The sequence below is a fragment of the Rana temporaria genome, chromosome 3 (assembly GCF_905171775.1).
Source record: "Rana temporaria chromosome 3, aRanTem1.1, whole genome shotgun sequence".
NCBI lineage: Eukaryota > Metazoa > Chordata > Amphibia > Anura > Ranidae > Rana > Rana temporaria.
The window spans coordinates 294479377-294495830 of NC_053491.1; positions in this window are offsets into that span (position 1 = coordinate 294479377).

The following is a 16454-nucleotide window of genomic DNA, read 5'->3' on the forward strand; positions in this document are numbered from 1 at the left end:
TTAACTAATTTTTGTAAAAAAAAAAAAATGTTTTGTGTTGTGTTAAAATCTTGTTAAAAAAATTAGACACAAACAAATGACAAGCCCAAAAATTCTTGCGTATAGTTTCAGTGAAATTATTCTTACATTGTGTTTCGATCATTATTATTGATAATCACTGTCAATAAAGACAAAAAAATAAATAATTAAAAGCCAATATTTTGTCTCAAGAATTTGCAGGAAATGTTTTCTGCCTAAAAATACACATTTCTTGTTAAAAAATGACTAAAATAAAAAAAAAAAATGAGACATCAAAAGCAGAAAAAAGAGTGGCTTCTTATTTCTAGACTGAATACCCAGTTAGTAGATGAGTGAATAATGTGCAAATGTGGTTAGTTAATACATCTGAGTAAGTAAATCTGGCACTAGAAGTGCACTATTTTTGGAGATAACCTGGAAGACAGAAAAATAGAGAAAAAGCAGTAATGACAAACAACTGTATAAAGTCCAATGGTCTAATTATTTATTAGTTGTGAGAATATTCCTTTCTTTGGGGGCCGAATTAGAAAGAAATATGATCTGGCATAGCAATGGCCCCCCGACCCATGAAGTACTCAACATATTTGTCGCGTACCTCACGAGCAGATTGGGGGGCCAAGCCAGCGCGACCAGTGTCCAGGCCAGGAATGTTCTCTGAGGGTAGTCCTGCCTCAGAGCCCATGGAGGCTAGGTACGTCTGGGAGTGCCTGCGTAGAAAATTGTGCAAAATGCAGCAGGCAAATATAACGGTGTTCAATTTATATTCCGCCAAATGTATCGATGTCAGGAACAGGCGGAACCGGTTGCTGAGGATCCCAAAGGCATTCTCGACTACCCTCCGAGCCCTGGACAACCGAAAATTGAACACACTCCTCTCTGAGGTGAGGGTCCTCTGGGGAAAAGGCCGCATTAGGTGAGGTCCAAGGCCAAAAGCCTCGTCCGCTAGGAACACAAACGGAAGTCCTTCCACATTATCTTCATCTGGTGGCAATGCCAGACCACCAGTTTGGAGACGATCATAGAAATCAGTCCGTGCGAACACTCCCCCATCTGACATCCGGCCGTTCTTCCCCACGTCCACATATAGAAACTCATACTGTGCCGACACCACCGCCATCAACACGATACTATGATAACCCTTGTAATTATAATAGTAGGACCCCGAGTGGGGTGGGGGCACAATGCGGACGTGTTTCCCATCTATTGCTCCACCGCAGTTAGGAAAATCCCACCGCTCGGCAAATTGGGAAGCCACAGACTGCCATTCCTGTGGTGTGGAGGGTAGCTGTGGGGACAAACAAAAAAAGAGATTTAGTACTTTGGCACATAAACATTGCAAACATAATCATACAAGCATCCTTGTGCAACTTTACATTTTTTAAATAGCATTTGCAAATTATGAAGGGAGAATTTCGGGGCACAAATATATAGGGCCAATTAATTTATAAGAGACTCCACAGCCCTCTGATGGGGACAAAAACACTTTGAAGGGGGGGTGGGGGGTGTTTAAACTGTTTTTAGAAAACCAAAAAAATAAAAAAATAGTGGCATGGTGGGGGTTGGCCCGAAGATAGCATGCTGGACAGGTTAATATTGGGTAAGATCAAAATATGCAGGTAGGCCAAAATAAAAAGAACATGTAAAAGCTGATATCAACATGCATAGTGAGAAAAGGGAACGTTAGTTAAACACACAGCATATCTGGGAAATAAAATAAAAAGTTAGTTTGCCACATTATTAAAGACACATTGTGAGGTTAAAATGAGGAAACTTACCTTCATATACTCCTCGTGCATAACTTTAATGATGGCAGCACACGTGTCCGGTATGATGACCCCAAGCGCCTGCGGAGAGATGCCTGTTGAGAACTTGAGGTCCTGCAGGCTCCTCCCAGTCGCCAGGTACCGCAACGTGGCAATAAGCCTCTGCTCGGCCGTGATGGCTTGGCGCATCACAGTGTCCTGCCTCGTGATATAGGGGGACAGAAGATCCAGCAGACTGTTGAATACGGGGTCCGTCATGCGGAGAAAATTCCTATAGTCATTAGGATTATTCTCCTGGATTTCCCTAAGCAGAGGCATATGTGAGAACTGGTCACGCTGGCGCAACCAATTCTTGGTCCAGAAACGCCTCCGCCCCCTGTTTCTGGCCAAAGTACTGGAATAATGAACATATCCAGCAGCCATCCCATAAACAGCACCAACTCGCGAAAATTGACGCTGCTGCTCCATCATGGCTTCAAACCGGCCGGCTGGTCAGTCAAGAACACACTCCAACAGAAAGCACAATCAAATCCAGTGGTACCTGCAAAGAACGCACGACACACAGATACGAACGCACAGTACGAATCTGCTAAGCAGAACGAACTGCACGCCTGTACCCGAATGCCAACTACGTACCCACAAGCACACGCACTGAACGAGAAAATACTACCTGCTAAAGCCTGGAGACCGAGAAGCGCGAATCAGCTCTAACCAAACCTTCACTAACACGAGCAAAGCCGTAACTAGCAAAAGCGGAACAGAGGGCGTCGCCATTGACTTTGGCCTTTCCCTTTATAGTGACGTCAAACGTGGATTACGTGCACGCGTTCAGGTCCGCAGGGAAATATCGTCCGCTGGTGTGTACAAGCCAGCGGGCCAAATGAAAAAACAGCCTTGTACGCCGGAAACAGCCCGTCGGACATTTCGAACGGACATGTTTGCTCGTGAGTACTCGGCCTCATAGGGGAGAGAAGACTCAGGACATCTGAGGACACCAGGAACCCCACACCTCATGAAGAAGGGGAACAGAGGGCACCCCAACCTGAGGATATGGAGGGCAGAGAGGTGGAAGAAGTGGGAGAAATAGTGACCACAGCAGGTCAGTGTCTGAGACCACAGCTTCAGGTAATAGATGTATGCCTGCATATTTGTCGGAAGGCTGGCCGCAGGCCGGCCTGAGTTTGTGGGAGGAGTCTAAAGAGTACTTAAGACTCCCTCCCTGTCAGGGCTGGGTTCGGCATTGGATTCTGGTTGGCGCCATTTCAGGTTTGACAGGGGACGCGTCACTTCCGGTTTCGTGGAGGAGCGGCAAGTCGGCTGCTGGAGTCTCGTGGCGGTTCCCCTCCATATGCTCACGCCGGGCATTTTGGAGGGGGGGGCCTGCTCGCTTATCCCGATCAGCATGCTAATCATCAGGGGGAGCAGCTTACCACCCAATTCGCACACCAGCTCCATGGGGAGGAGGTAGTTGGGGTTCGCATCCGGCCTCCCGGCACTCACATTGGGCATCGTGGGGGACTGCTGCATGCCTCTTTTCCTTCTCCTGGCTGCCTCCTCGTCCGTCCATTCGCTCGTTGCAATCTCATGCAGGTAGCTGTGAGCAGCTTTGCGGCGCTCCTCCTCTCTATCTGGTTCCAGGCTCACGCTCAGCGGTAGAAAGGGGGGAGGGGCATCCCTCCACCTGCTTACTTCTCCGGGAGCATGCTGGTGCACGAGGGGGGCATCCATCCATCCACTTACTCTTCCTGGGGGGGAGGGGGGCGTCCGTTGTTCTTCCCGGCGTCTTCCGCCATTTCTCCTGATTCTGTCATGGGGAGGGAGGGGGGGACGTCCACTCACCTATTTTGCAAGGCTCATTCCACGGGGCCACCCACTTCTCCGATGCACGGGGGGGCAGGCTGTCTGTCCACTCATCCCAGGCTCACGTTGGCAGCATAAGGGGGAGGTTGTCCACCCTTCATCTCCCAGGGTCACGCTGGCAGCTCAGGAAGTGTTGTCCTCCTATTTCTTCAGGGATCATGCTGGCAGAATGGGGGGGGCTGTTATCCCATGGGTCACGCTGGTACTTTCCCATACAATGCTGCAAGTTGTCTGTGCATCCTGTCTGCGTTTTGTCTCAGCCCCAGTGTCATACGTTTCTGCCCAGCATTTTTGTCATACATTTTGTAATGCGCCACCTCAGCATTTCAGTCGCACGTTCCACCTCAGCTTTCAGTCGCACGTTTCTGCCTCTGCGTTTCTGCCTCTGCATTTCACATTTTCCTCAGCGTTTCCACCCAATGCTTTTTTCTTAGCATCTTAGCATTCTGTCCCTGCGTTTCTGTCATAGCGTTCTGCCCCGGCTCTTCTGTCATTTGCGTTTCCATCACAGCATTTCTGCCCCAGGGGTTTCCGTCACAGCGTTCTGCCCCAGGGGTTTCCGTCACAGCGTTCTGCCCCATGTATGCATGTGAACTGCATTCTGATGGGGGAGCTGCGGTGGCTCAACGCGATTGGCACTGCACTGACAAGCCATTCACCTCTGCAGCTAGGGGTTCGGATCCCGGTCTCAGCTACATGTGAATTGAGTTTGGTGGTCTCAGCCCGGCTCCCGGTGGGTGTGCTATGCGAGGTAAGCCTGCGCTCAGTACGCCCACCCCCCTCCCACAAAAACCACCACACTTACACGCACTCAAAATTGGGTTAACATGCACGCACTTTGACCACGCGGTCTCTAAAAAAAGAGAGGTAAAGGACTAACAGGGCCGGTTGAGCGGGCTAGATGCTCTCACTCCCTTATAGGGAGTCCCTCTGCCCCGTTGGGCTTCAAAGCGAAGCAGGTAGGGCGGGCTGTGTGGGGCTGTGTGGGAGGACCCCCTCACACACCCGCCATTGCCACCCGGGGCATGGAGAAAGGTGGCAGATTGCCTCTGGGGGAGGCCTGCCTACTCCCAACTCCTGCAGTCCAGCTCCTCTCTCGAGTACACGCACAAAATACACTTTAAAAAAAAAACCTGCATTCTGATGGGCCAACTTCACAGTTAACATTGCTAGCCATCCGATTTGTGGAAACCTAGGCTCAGGGCCGATTCACATTGCTGCGCGGTGCAAAATCGCATGTGATTAGCACCGCACTGCAAATCACATGCAATGTCCGTGCGATGCGATTTCAGACATACAGTTAGTATGGCTGAAATGGTATCACATTCGGACTAAACTCGCACAGGACCCTTTTTTTGGTCCTCACCAGAATCGGATCGCATGGGTGGTCACACCGATGAGATCCAATTCATGACCGGACTGAAAGTTTGCTGTGCGACATGCAAGCTGCCCCCCTTGCAGATGATAAAATAGTTATATACACACCCCTTGCAGAAGAGTGGAGGATGTTAAAAAATATATATTAGCCGGGGGTTTGGTGCTTGTGCCGCTGCTGCAGCGAACACCTAATGTTAAAAAAGTTAATAAGCGGGGGGGGGTCGAATATAGGGTTGTATGTGCCGCTGCCATCGCCAAACACGGGCAGGGAGGGTTGTATGTGCCGCTCTTTTCCCCGAACGTTAAATAAAAAAAATGTTAATAATCAAGGGGTATTACGGCCGCTATTTCGCCGAACATTAAAAAAAATAGAGGTTATTAAGCCCGGGAGGGGGGCCCGGACGCTATTTTTTTCAAACATACAGTAAATAATAATAAAAAAGGTAAGGTTGGGAAGGTTGTTAATGGAGACAACTGCCATTATTATTGCCCAGTTTGCATTGCTGTGTCTGCCCATATTTTGAATTCCTCCGAGATCCATGCCTCATTCATTTTTAGAAATGTGAGGTAGTCGACACTGTCGTGAGCTAGGCGAGTGCGCTTATCAGTCAAGACCCCCCCTGCTGCGCTGAACGTCCTTTCGGACAGGACACTGGATGAGGGGCAAGCCAACAGTTCCATTGCAAATTGTGCAAGCTCTGGCCAGAGGTCAAGCCTGCCCACCCAGTAGTCCAGGGGTTCATCACTTCTCAGTGCGTCCACATCGGCCGTTAACCCGATGTAGTCAGAGTAGTCAGACACCTGTCGGTCTATGTGTTCCCTGATGCTGGATCCGGAGGACAGCTGTCGATGGGTCGGCTGAAAGAATGATCTCATATCATTAGTGACCAACACATCTTCAAACCGCCCTCTTCTTGCAGGCACTGTTGGATTGGTACCGGCAACTGTTTCTCTGTGAGTGGAAATTCCTCTGCCAGCGCACGCAAAAGCAGAATGCAACATTTCTCGAAGCAAGGCCTGGAAGGGCTGCATTCTGATAGCCCTCTTTGATGGTGGTAACATTTCCACCATTTTTGTTTGTACCGGTGGTCTAAGTACGTTGCCACCCAGTACTGGTCCTTGCCCTTTATGCTTTTTATACGGGGCTCTTAAAACACTGGAGCATGAAGGCCCCCATTTGCACTAAACTGGAAGCGGTGTAGTGGCCTGGCTCCTGCTCATCATCCAGGATAATGTTGTCCTCGTTCTCTTTCCCCCATCTACGGACAACACCAGGGATCCCAGAAAGGTTTAAAGCATGCTCTTCTTGCTCCTCCTCATCCGCCCCAGCACCATCCTCCTCTGACTCCTCTTCAGACTCCCGTTGTTGACTTGTCTCAGGTGGAGTAGCCCCCCCTGAGAATTTATCCAGCATTGCGACTTCCTCTTCTTCCTGCTCCTGCTCCTCGACGGCTTGATCAATGACACAACGCAATGCACACTCCAGAAAGAAGGTATAAGGTACGAAGTCACTGATGGCGCCCTGGCTGCGACTGACCAGTTTGGTGATCTCATCAAATGGCCGCAGAAGTGTGCATGAGTCGCGCATGAGCAGCCACTGGCACTGTGAAAAAAACAAGCTCCCCAGAACCTGTCCTGCCGCAGAATTCTTACAGGTAGTTGTTAACTGCACGTTTCTGCTGAAGCAGCCTATCAAGCATATACAAGGTTGAGTTCCATCGCGTCGGTCAGTCACAAATAAGACGTCTGATGGGCAGGTTGTTTCGCCGCTGAATGTCAGCAAGGCGAGCCATGGCTGTGTAAGATCTTCTGAAATGGCCCAAGATTTTCCTGGCCTGCCGCAAGACGTCCTGGATCCCAGGGTATTTGGCAACGAATCGCTGCAAGACCAAGTTCAGGACATGTGCCATGCATGGCACGTGTGTAATTTTGCCCTGTTTCAGCGCGCTCAGCAGATAAGCACCGTTGTCGCACACCACTTTACCAACTGTCAAATTGAGTGATGTTAGCCACTGATCTGCCTGTGAACGCAAAGCTGAAAGGTGTTCAGGCACAACAGACGCAGCACAGCATGGCAAAGTCTCACCCGGCATGTCGAATAGGTTCTAGGGATCTTGGCAGCGGAAGAGACGGTAGCATCGAAAAAGGAGGAGTCAGCCGAGGCAGGCCTGCATGCAATCTGTGGCGGTAAAACCAAATCTACATGGGTGCCACGGGTTACATGCTAGATGGCAGACCAAGTTTTGTTTGAGGACAAGGGTTCATCACAGTGCCCTTTCAGAAAGTGCACCAAAACCACAGGGCATAATAAAAGTCTATGGCAAAGCGTAGCTAACATGCATGAAAACCACGGGTACACTGTGCTGCACCCTCGGCACATGAGAAGCACATGGTACCACTGTGAAAGGGTCCTCCTGCACAATTTTGCAAAGTATGCTTTCATGCATCTTTCAGAAAAGTTATAATGTTAACAACAAATACAATTACGGATGCTCTCCATGGGGTCATGCAGCGTTTACTTCATCTGTTGACACACTGCTTAATAACTGTATAGTTATCCGGATTGCCTGCCTTCACCTCAATAGGTGATCTGACCTGCTTACATGTGCCCCAGTCTATTCGAGCTTCACACAGCTTGTGTGAGCCCGTTCTAATTATCCCCCTATCTAGGAACTGTCATGGTTATTTTAAGTTATATCCATGATGTAAAAAATGTAAATGAAGGAGTTTTTACTTGTGAGACCAGAGCCCTTTGATCAAATCAGCATGAATGAAAGAATGATCTTATAACTAAGGCCCCATACACACGATAGAATCCATCCGCTGAAAAATCCCAGCGAATGGGTTTCAGCGGATAGATCCTATGGTGTGTACACTCCAGCGGATCTGTTTCCGCGGATATTTCTCCCCTGGGATGGATTCCAGCAGATCGAATATTTGCTGACATGCTAAACAAATCTATCTGCTGGAATCCATCCCAACGGATGGATCCGCTGGTCTGTATAGACTCACCGGAATCCATCCGTCCGAAGGGATCCCCCGCATGCGTCGTAATGATTCGACGCATGCATGGAATTCCTTATATGACAGCGTTGCGCATGTCGCCGCGTCATAATCGCGGCGACGGCGCGACACGTCATCGCCAGAGGATTTCGGCGTGGATTTCAATGCGATGGTGAGTACACTCCATCGCATGGAAATCCGCTGAAATCCTCGAGAGGATTTATCCGCGGAAACGGTCCGCTGGACCGTATTCGCGGATAAATCCTCTCGTGTGTATGGGGCCTTAGAGAAATGTAAATATCTTTGTCTCACTTTTTCTGATGTTTCTAACCTTGTAACTACAGTATGTTCATTATATTTTTATTGTCAATAAAACTTTCAGTTTGTAAAGCCTTCCAAACAGGCCAAAGTTGATGTGCCTACCTGAATCACGTCTTGTAATTATTAGCTTGCACTAGAAAATTTCTTGGCTAGAACAATATTACTATATATATATATATATCATTATTTATATATCACTACTTCTATTTATATAGTGTGGTATTAATTCTTTAAGATCCACCTTATTCCCCTTTATTAGTTAGTCATCAGCCAATGTATTCTTGATTTGTAAAGATATGCCTTTTTGTCATATGCTGATTGTTTATGTTCTAATCCTGTATCGAGCTGACCTTCCGTGTTTTTGTGCGTCAACCAATCAGCTCCGTTTGAGCTGTATTTCAGTCCCTCATCCAAGATGGCCCCCATAGAGCCTGATGAAGAGGCACGCATGCCTCAAACGCGTGCACCGCCCCGTGACCTAACCCGGAAGTGACGCTCCGCCGCTTGCGCTCCACGGCTGCGTTCCACCATGCCAGTACACGGCGTCTCTGCACCTCCCTGCTCCACCAGCGCTGGATAAGTATCCAGGGATCCCCACAGACGCAGCACCTTGCACCAGCCCTTGGATCGCTCACCGTGTCTCCCCCCATAGTGAGGTTGAGCATGTGTTGATATAGCGTTACCTACATCAGCGGAGCTCCTGTACCCCGGAAGCCAGCCACGGATGACATTCTATTTTGATTTGCCTGTATCCCCTGCAGTCTTATGAGTACCAACCTCATAAGAATTTATGTCGATTTTGTGTTTTTAATAAATTTCATACTACGCTTAGAGGGCGCCGCTTTTTGTTCTTCAAAATTAAAATGTTTGTTCTAGAATAAAAAAGAGCCAGTAAGCCTAAACTTAATGGTATAGTTAAAAAACTTAAATGACCAGCATCTTTTGGGCTTGGCACAGGACAAATTGGACAGATTGCTGGTTGGGGTTGAGGCTAGGGAGGACACATTGGTACAAATGACAAAGTCAGAGGAAGATGGAGTACCTTTAAAAATTACTTCAGTGACTTAGGAGCCAACTTAAAGAAAGCAACCTCCAAGGTAGCATTCTCAGAAATACTGCCTGTACCTTGAGCCACACTAGAGAGACAGCTTAAGCTTAGAGAGCTAAACAAGTGGCTGAGGAACTGGTGTAAGGAGGGTTTTGAGTTTATGGAAAATTGGGCTGACTTTGCAGTCGGTTACTGACACTACAGTAGACACAGACTGTGCCTAAATGGGGAGGATGCAGCTATGTTGGGGGAGAAGATGACCAATAGGTGGGAGGAACTTGGGGGGAGAGGGATCAGAGGAAGGTATACAGTGAAGTGGGCAAGGGTTAGAGTGTACTGATGGGGGCAAAGTCGGGCTTCAAACCAGTTGATGGAGAAACTAAAATTTCCAAAGCTATTAGTAATGCTGGACCTCATTTTTCTCGGCTCGTCGTTGTACGTCACTGTGTTCTTGACGGTCGGAATTTTGTGTGACCGTATGTATGCAACACAAGTTTGAGCCAAAATTCCGTTGGTTTTCTTGTCGGAATTTACGATCGTGTGCATTACTCTCGGCACACATAAACTATGTAATGCATATAGAATCACAGTAAGATGAAAAGTAGCAACCAGTACATTTTGGTAGGACCTATGACTGCAGGTATAAAAAAGGGAAGTAGAATGACACTTTTAGGTCAGACTAATCCCTTTAACTCTTGACGCCACAATCCCAACAAACTATGAAACACAATTATAGTTCAACAAATTACTATTTAATTTCTGAGAAGAGTTCCCTTTAATATGGGCAAATATTGTACACAAAGTCCTTTAAGTGAAGGGGGAGTGAAGAAATCCTGGTGATGGGTCGTGGGTTAATTCCCTCAGCTCCCGGGATAGACTCGCTTCCCAGATCCTGATTTGCAACGCAGCTTGTTTAGAACAATTTATACATATTCCAGGAAGATACACATCTTGTTTCCCCCTGTCCCTACCTTCTTTTTTTATTATCTGGGCAAAACATTAGATCTAACTGGCCATGAAACGTGTCGACCCTATCAATGTCATCATGTTCCCAACAGATAGCTTAACCTTAACTGAGATTCATTTGTATCCTATAACAAATTTGTATCCATTACTCAATAAGCATTTGGCTTTTTATACTAGTTAATTCCATGGGATACTATGCAAATTCAGATGCGTGCATGTACAGTACATACTGTACATTAATTCTTCTTTTTTGTGTCCCATCGCCTTGTATATAGATAAAAATACTCATGTTCAACCATATATAAGATGTTTATAAGGTATGCTTTGTTTATATGTCAATTAAAAAAATTTACAATTTCTCCTACCACGTGTCTTGTGTCTCACTCAAAGTCCCAAAAACCCTTTTCTTATTTCTGATTTAGGGATGAAGGTGCATGTTATCATGCACCTAATTTAAAGTCCCAGAGCCCCCTTGCTCTCTATGACAATGAGTGGCTCCCATCTGAAGGCCATGGTTCCAAGAGAACGACCCCCCCAGACCAGGCTTTATATATCCTCTCCCAGCATTCTTTCCTCTCCAGCCAGCTGGAACTTGTAGTCCGCAACGGTCTGACTCCAGTGTAAACTTGGTTCTTCGGACTACATGTCCCAAGATCATTCTCTCTGCATTTAGGAGGTGATGATACAGTGTCCAAGCTGAGCATTAGAGGCAGCAGACTCACTGTGGCTGATGTTGCAGGCTGTCCCCTGATGCCAGCACCTGCCTACATCCTTCCCCCACTTGAAATCTTTGGTCCTCCAAAGAGGTGAACTTTGCATGGTATTGTTTCAATTAGTAATTGGTAGTAAAGTCAACACACTAAAAAATATAACAACATTGACCTTAACTCAATTTCAACAGCAAGTTGCATACATTAGGGTTTTGTTGAATCCATTCATATAGATCTTCTGTTATTTTGTAATCAGTCTGTTTATAGGCCAGGGCTATTGTCGTGGCCCACCCAGTGGTGTCAGAGGTCACCCCCTACCCAATGAACAGTAGTAGGGTCTGACATTGAAATCTGCCTTTGAAAAGTGGGTATTAGTTCATCAGCGTTTTCCCCTAGGCCATCATAAATTAGTCTCTTGGGAGGGTTTAGAGGTGGGGGTCTATGTCCAGATTTCCAGCACTAATGGAGTTGGGGGTTTCAAAGAGGGATCAACAGAGTCTGACTCAGGGAAGGGAACATCAGCAACTTCCGTATTTAGAGTGTGTCTAAGTTTGGCCCCCCCACAAGTTTCTACATCTAATAATGGGATTTCAACTTCAGAGGAACAGTCTAATCCAGGTTGTAGTAGATCTTCATCATTGAAACTGATCAGATCTTCAACACTCCCTTCAGTGGATGGGCTAATGTTATCGATCTTAACTTCAGCAACCCTTACATGTAGGGACAGAATTCCCACTCCTGAACCTAAAGATCTCCTTCTCTCTTCTTCAACTGCATGGGTCCCAGAGTTTGTTTCTTGGGTTAAGGGCCATAACCAGTAAGGCATCTCCTCTTCTTCGCTGTCTTCATCTTCCATTACCAGATGTTGGCTTGTATCCTGCCGGTGCAGCCCAGGAAGCTGCTTTCAGATGAGTTAAGGCTGGGGTCACCAGCAACTTGTGCTTCCCAGGCACTTCTCAATTCCTCAGCAGCACTCGATTACCCTCCTGAAGATGTCACATTTTTACTCAAAATGATGAGATTCTTTTTGTTCCCTTGCTCTCTAACAGTAGCATTCTCTACAGCCTTATCTTAAAGGGTCACTAAAGGAAATTTTTTTTTTTTTTGCTGAAATGACTGTTTATTGGGTATAGAGACATAAAAGTTAACGGATTCCTTTTAAAAATGATTAAAAATTGAATTTAATCTATCATATAATGTGCCTCTAGTTCACTTTCGGTTTTAAAAGGTACATACATGAAGTTCCGGGGGAGAGGTGAGTCGGGAAGACTCACAGAACAAAAACAAACAAATCCAGGGCAGTGTTTTGTTTTTAAAATGAATCTGATTGGTTCTGAGGAGTTTTAGACACACAGTAATGACAGCTTAGACCACCGTGAAAATCTCCCAGTACCATGGATATAAGGAAACAGGCAACCAGGAAGTGTGGAGATCACAGCAGAATTACAGCAACTTCAAAGCAAAAACGAACAATGAGGACATGAAACCAGTACTGCAGTAAGGTAAAGGAAGCTATTTAGCTAAAAAAAAAATTCCTTTATTGACCCTTTAAGTCTGTTTCAGGTTCTTCCTCAGTCTTTCAACATGTCCTTTATAGGAGGCAAGGGAAGGGTGGTCTATAGATGTTTTAAAAGTCAGATCAACTGGGAGTCAGGCCTCTCTTCCAAACATTAGTCTTTACGGGGAATACCCAGTAGCATCATTCATTGTGCTATTGTATCCAATTATGATGGAGGCAATGTGGTTCCCCCAGTGCTGTTTCTTCTCAGGAGGTACAGTTCCTAGCATTGAAATTGATATATTGGATAACTGCGCTAAGCCTAAAGTTAATTCTGTGACATTAAATATGCTATTAAATACTACCATCTGGATGCACTCCTTCAACCAGTTTTTTATCTAGGTACATACCATATTATCAATGCTAAAATATCTTAAATTGTAAATGAATCATATGTGGGGTACTATATCAAATGCCTAAGACCCCTTTCACACTGAGGAGTTTTTCAGGCGGTACAGCGCTAAAAATATCTAAAAATAGCGCTGCTATACCGCCTGAAAAACTCCTTCACTGCCTACTCAATGTGAAGGCACTTAGGAGTTAAATGAAACCAAGTTGGAGATTGGTGCACAGAGGTAGCCAAGGTCAGTAGTGGGTGGGCAATGAGGTACAAAAGCATAGGCAGAAGCGTGGCAAGGAACAGAGCTGAGGTCAGGAACAGGCGGGCAGAGTTACAAGCAGATTCCAGGATCATCAGTTTGATCATCAATGGTAATCAGTGTGACGGTAGTAGAAATCATCCCCGTCAAGCAGTCCCTTCTTCCCATAAAAGAAAATCACAGAATAATCCACACATGAGCCAAAGCTTAATGCTGGAACAAGACACACTTTAATGGCAGCATTCTCCTAGTTATATACAGTTTACAAGCTAATCATCAATCAAAGAACAATGAAATCTCCACCCCCTTTTCACACACTGGGGGCTCCCATACAGATTATAGGTAGACACTTTGGCGACGACCCTGAAGACACATTTCTTTAGATAATGACATCAGTGAAGTTAATTACTAGTTGTAACAGAATACGTTATCTAGACAGCTTGGCCCCACATATAGAAGAGGTAATTACCACAATGAAGCAATCAGAATAATTAACATGAGCCAATTATCTAATCATTTAGCCTGACGATTCAATACACATCTCTTAAGGGTAAACACAGGTCTTCTTCACACAACACACAGACCTTAAAATAGCAGGGAGAGAATTAAACAGAAGCATATAGGCAATTGCATACAAGTCCTTCACAATGGACCCCCTTTTTCTCCCTGCTCCGGCAACTCGGTTGGACCTTTCCTGGTCCAGTAGGGTTGACGGGTTCAGAGCTTTTAGTCCGAGGTTAACTCCGTTTGGCGTGACAATCCATCGACATTCCCGTTTTGCTTGCCTGGGCGATAATGAATTGAAAAGTCATAGGGCTTTAAGGCCAAGCTCCAGCGTAGCAAACGGGCGTTGTCCCCTGAAACCCGGTTAAGCCACACCAAGGGGTTGTGATCGGTGATGAGAGTGAAAGCCCGGCCATAAAGGTAAGGTGTGAGCTTTTTGAGTGCCCATACCAAGGCCAAACACTCTTTTTCAATGGTGGCGTAACTGACCTCCCTTGGCAACAGCTTCCGACTCAGGTATGCCACCGGGTCGTCAGATCACACGTCGGTCAGTCCCCAAGTCTTTGTGCGATCTGCAGAGTCACCAGAAGTCAGTGTGAAGACGGCGGATGGGTCTGTGCGCCGCCATCTAGGTGTCCTGCTATGGGAGGGGGCAGGTTATGGCTCTGAAGTGACAATCACAGGAGATTCATAAAAAGAAAAATTTATTTTGTTGAAATGCTGTAGCACTGGTGCTCAGAGTCTGGGGGGGGTTGGATCAGTGCCCCATAGGGTCAGCCACCACCTGCTCCCTCCTCAGCCGCCGGTTCTCCTCTTCAAGCTTCTCCAGCTCCATCTCCAGTTCATGGAGCCTGGGGGGTCGGCCTGCTGTGACCTCAGACGGTTGTTCTCCTCCTCCATGCACTTCTCCAGCTCCATGTAATCACGGATCAGCTCCTGCTTGCTCATGTCCTGCAGGCTCTCTACGTGGTACTTCATCATCAGAACTGGGTGGTGTTGTAAGGGGCCACCGGTTGGCCCTTGGCGAACATCTCGGCCCGCATCTGGGACACCCGCTGCGACTCCCTTTCCTCCAGTCGCTTCTTCTCCTCCCAGGTCAGCTTGTTATACGGCTTCCAGGACCTCTTCTTCTTGGAGGGTAGCCGGCGGTGCCTCTTTCGGCCCAGCTCCCTCCAGGGCCCCTCCGGCTCCTGGCTGTCGCCCACCCGGCTGTCTCTTAATCCCCGGGCGGTTTTTCCGTTACCCATGACCAGCTGACAATGGTGTTCCCTGTTGTCCGTAATAACAGATTGTACCATGAGGGCTTCGTAAGGGGTGCCCAATGGTTCTTCCTGACCCAGCTCCTGGGGATCCCAAGCCGAGTCTACACAATGGGCTGCTGCTGGTGGGCGGTACCCAGGTTGAGACCAATTTGACCTGGTGTTGTCGTTCATGGGGCAATTCTGCTTGAAGTGACCCAGCTGTTTGCACCGGAAGCAGCGTTGTTCGTTGTCCTCCTGGCGTGGATAGCGAGGGCTAGATGTCACCGGTCTGTTAGGAGGTTGGTATCTAGCGGCTGATGGGTGTGAGGGCGCCGTTGGTCGTGGAGGTTGTACCCGTGGTGTGACCTGGTTCATCTTGCGAGTATCCGCATATTCATCCGCCAACTTAGCGGCCTCTGGTAGCGTCATGGGCCTGCGATCTCTCACCCAGTCTTTGACATCCTTTTGGATGTGATTGTAAAATTGCTCCAGGAGCATTAGTTGCAAAATGTCCTCTGCGGTGGTGGCCTGGCTGCTGTTAACCCAGTTAGAGGCCGACAGGGATAACTGGCATGCCCATTCCACATAAGAGTCTTTCGTGGTTTTGCGTGAGTCCCTGAACTTCTGTCGGTGGGACTCTGGGGTTACTGCATAACGAGCCAGGAGCACTTCTTTAACCCTGGCGTAGCTATGGATCTCCTGCTCTGGCACGGTCCGGAAAGCATCAGAAGCTTTGTCTGACAGTTTGCCTGACAATATTGAAACCCACTCTCCTTTAGCTATTCGGTGAAGGTTACATTGTCGCTCAAAATCTGCCAGGTAGTTATCAATTTCACAGTCTTTTTCATCAAAAGCTTTAAAAGCGTTAAACGGAATCTTCCTTGTGTCTGCTGTGCTGTACTCACTGTTTGGAGAATGTGCAGTTGGTTGTTGGACTGCTGCCAGTTTTAACTGTAGCTCTGCGTCTCTTATTTGTTTAGCCTCCTGTAGCTCTGTGTCTCTTATTTGTTTAGCCTCCTGTAGCCAGGGCCGGACTGGCCGACCGGGATACCGGGTAAATTCCCGGTAGGCCGCCTGCTATCAGTCAAATGAATCAGCTCAGCTGTGGGCCACGGCCGCCATCGCGGCCGCACTTTGCATTTATATGCCTGCCCTATGCCTAGCTGCACTCCAGTGTCATGTTAATGTCACAAATTATTAATAAAAAGCAGCGGCGGGCCGGCCGCCAGCGGGTTGCGGCCGCCATGCTCGCCGCTGCACTTTCCTTGATTCCTTCCCGCTCTGTGTGGACTGGAGCGATCACGTGTCTGAGGGAGGGGAGGAGCCGAGCAGGGGAACCGAACGTCCCATCGTCCCGTGCGGCGCCAGCACCGCCCACTTTGTTTCTCCTGCAGAGTCACGTGACAGTGTGAAGGCAGAGGAGAAGTGAACGGCGCCGGCCATCCTTGGAGCACAAGGTGAATGAAATCTTGTATGCTGTATCTCG